Source organism: Myotis davidii, unplaced genomic scaffold, assembly GCF_000327345.1.
Source record: "Myotis davidii unplaced genomic scaffold, ASM32734v1 scaffold218, whole genome shotgun sequence".
NCBI lineage: Eukaryota > Metazoa > Chordata > Mammalia > Chiroptera > Vespertilionidae > Myotis > Myotis davidii.
Genome location: NW_006289235.1, coordinates 1,105,306 through 1,108,806, shown reverse-complemented (window position 1 = coordinate 1,108,806; position 3,501 = coordinate 1,105,306). Strand labels below are relative to the sequence as shown.

The following is a 3,501-nucleotide window of genomic DNA, read 5'->3' as shown; positions in this document are numbered from 1 at the left end:
AAAATTAACACAGATGGATTGAAATGCAAGAACTTTACTGAAATAGTAGCATTTAATGTCCCTTCTATGTGTATCTGTTTTGAGTCCAAAGTTCTCTAAGGATTATGCAGAATATAAAAGAACATCCTCATTATTTAATTCTTATGGTGCTTTGAATATATTTTAATGGAAATACTGAAAAGAAATGCAGTAAGTCCTCACCATCATTGATAGGTTCTGCAACTTTAAGAAAAATGAAGTGTAGTGAAACTAATTTTACCATAGGATAATTGATATAAATAAGAATTAAGTTCCTATGGCATTGCATGAACAATAAAAGAAATGCTGAGTGAAATGACATGATTCGAGGACCTGCTCTGTATTAGTCTGGAAACAGCAATAACAATAGTTGCAATAATAAAACAACATGCCAGATATGAGTACCAAGTATGCTTAGCGATCTGGACAATTAACCTCGAATTCTCTAGGGTACAGATGAAATGAGAGAAGTTAAAGACAAAAGCTAATAAAAGGCAAAAGTAAGATTTCAATCTAGTCACTCTTACTCCGAACCTTAAGATCTTTCCATTAAACACCAGTGCTGGGTAGACACTGAAATGCCACCGTACCACAAAGACAGAATAAAAAGTCGCAGATAGGGGTAGGCTCCCATTGAGGGTGAGAGAAAGATGGTGGAGGCAATGCTGGATAGTTTGGGTGTGTTATGGATGCAGAATCTGAGAGGGAAGCTAGCCTTGGAGTTCTTTCATCTCAGAGTGTTTTACCCCAATAACACATCCACAAAAGTGCTTCTCTTGACATTTCTTAAAAATGGGAGAAGAATAAAATTGTTTATCTTCCATGATGGCCTGGAGAACCTCAGAGACTAGCAGAAATCTACTATTGTCTAAGTCAAATAAAGCACTACAGCAAAGACAAGATGTGGTATTTGGCAAAATTGATTTGAGAAATGTTCATTGACCAGGCTTTGGCTCAATTTAAATTTAGCGACCAAAAAAAAAAAAAAGAAGAACCCAAACAATTAATGATTCTTTTTTTAAAAATATATTTTTATTGATTTCAGAGAGGAAGGGAAAGGGAGAGAGAGGTAGAATAATGAGAGAGAATCATTGATAGACTGCAGCCTCCACGCCCCCTACTGGGGATCGAGCCTGCAACACAGGCATGTGCTCTTGACTGTCATCAAACCCAGGACCCTTTAGTCTGCAGGCTGACGCTCTATCCACTGAGCCAAACCATCTAGGGCAACAAGTTTTGTTTTTTTTTAGCATCTCAAGATATGGCAGTGAGAGACCACAATGTGGAATTCAGATCCATTTTATACATCGCTGAGTTCACCTCAGGGCGAGGCCAATACCTGAAATGCATTACCACGGCAAAGGTTGCTTTGGGATCATGGATAAGGTTTATTGCCATTATTTTGTGAAGTTGTTGGAAGGCCTTCCACCTCCACCCGAGGCACTAAAGACAGCAGCCAACCATGCCACAAAGTATATGCAGGAGCTTTGAAACTAGACCACCATTCACATTTTGATGGGGGAATTCAGGCTCCACAGTGTATATAGTTTGCTATTTATTTCCTAAAAATAAGCAGTATTTAAAGACAAATTATTTTTATTAAAAAAACCAGACAGGATAATTAGCCTGAAGTGTAAATCTTCACTGGACTTTCGAATTTGCAGCAGTGCCCTTTGTTGCAATTATTAGAAATTCACCAGGTCATATGGCTTCTCTGACAACATAAAGCTGAGTTATGAGGACATATACTAGAGTAATGGAAATATTATTATAACTCTATGTGTTCAATGGACTATTAAGGTAGGAATAACATACAATAAAAATGCTAAATGTTATTAACATGAAAGGGGAAATGTTTATCTATGTAGTACTTTATGTTTTTAAGGATAGTTTCTGCATCTGCTTCATAGCATAAATGAAAAAGAGGCCCTTTAGTACATTTCATTCATATCATTATGAATAGGAAAATATCTTTTTAACAAAAAGCCTTATATAGTAAAAAATCATGAGGAATTTTAGCTGTGATAACATTTTTTTAATACAGACTGCATTTTAGTGATATAATTATTATACACATTCTTAGCTCCAAAATAAATTTTTAAAAAATAATTTTATTGATTTTTAGAGGGTAAAAAGCAGGAAGGGAGAGAAAGAGAGAGAGAGAGAGAGAGAGAGAGAGAGAGAGAGAGAGAGCGAGAGAGAGAGAGAGGAGGTGTGAGAAACATCAAAACATGGATTGGGCCCTGACCGGTTTGGCTCAGTTGATAGAGCATCAGCCTGCAGACTGAAAGGTCCCAGGTTTGATTCCGGTCAAGGGCATGTACCTTGGTTGCGGGCACATCCCCATTAGGGGGTGTGCAGGAGGCAGCTGATCGATGTTTCTCTCTCATCGATGTTTCTAACTCTCTATCTCTCTCCCTTCCTCTCTGTAAAAAATCAATAAAATATATTTAAAAACAAAACAAAACAAAAAACATGGATTGGTTGCCTCCCGCACACACCCTGACCAAGGATCAAACCCACCACCTTTTGGTATATAGGATAACTCTCCAACTAAGCCACATGGATCAGGGACCAATACAAATTTTGAATTTAATAATATATAGTTATTAGTTGATATAATATGTATAATATTAGGAGGACATGGGGACATATGTCTTCTTAAATACTGCGCAAAGAATTAAAGACAAAATGACCCAAGTACACTGTTGTTATGAATAAATATTTCTGCAAAGGGAGAGCTATTGTTTGTTTTCTTCTAGGAACAGGTCTGTAATGGTACCTCACAAAGTTTATCTGCTATTATATAGAAGCTGTAAACAACCCGATTGGTGCCCAGCTGTGACTGTGCCCTGATTCAGTGCACAGGAAAGAGTTCAAGGTGCTTGCTCAATCCATTTCTGGTCTGGTTTGAATGTCAGGACAAATTCAAGTAGTCCTTTCATAAGTTGTTTCTTAACAACTTTTAGATTTTTTCAGCACTTAAGATGCTCTATTGCATATGATATAATCATGGTCTTTGCCTTCAATAAATTTTTATTCTATTAAAAAAAACATCAGTGCAAATAAATAGAAAGAGTATTTTCCTAAAATAGTGATACATATTTTCTCTGCCTATTGGAAGACATGGTGTTAATAAATACTACTACTTTGAATGAGCCTCCATCATAACGGTAAATAATTAAGATTTTTTTTAAATTTGAAGTGTAAATAATTAGGAAGTATCTCTAATTCCAAAATTCACAAAGTTGATTTGCAACATGACAATTAACATTTTGAATGTTCTAAATACCCATATATGTTTATAATTTCTAAGATAGAAATATAGTAAAATAAAAATAAAAAAGTAAATCATGCCCTAACTGGTTTGGCTCAGTGGATAGAGTGTCAGCCTGCAGATTGAAGGGTCCCAGGTTCGATTCCAGTCAAAAGCACATTCCTGGGTTGTGGGTTTAACCCCCAGTAGGGGGCCTGGGAGGCAGC

General features: G+C 36.4%; 1 pseudogene; it reads left to right on the top strand.

Moving 5' to 3' along the window:
• The first annotated feature begins 669 nt into the window (after positions 1-669).
• On the top strand, positions 670-1,584 carry LOC102765494 (annotated as a pseudogene).
• Positions 1,585-3,501: the final 1,917 nt, after the last annotated feature.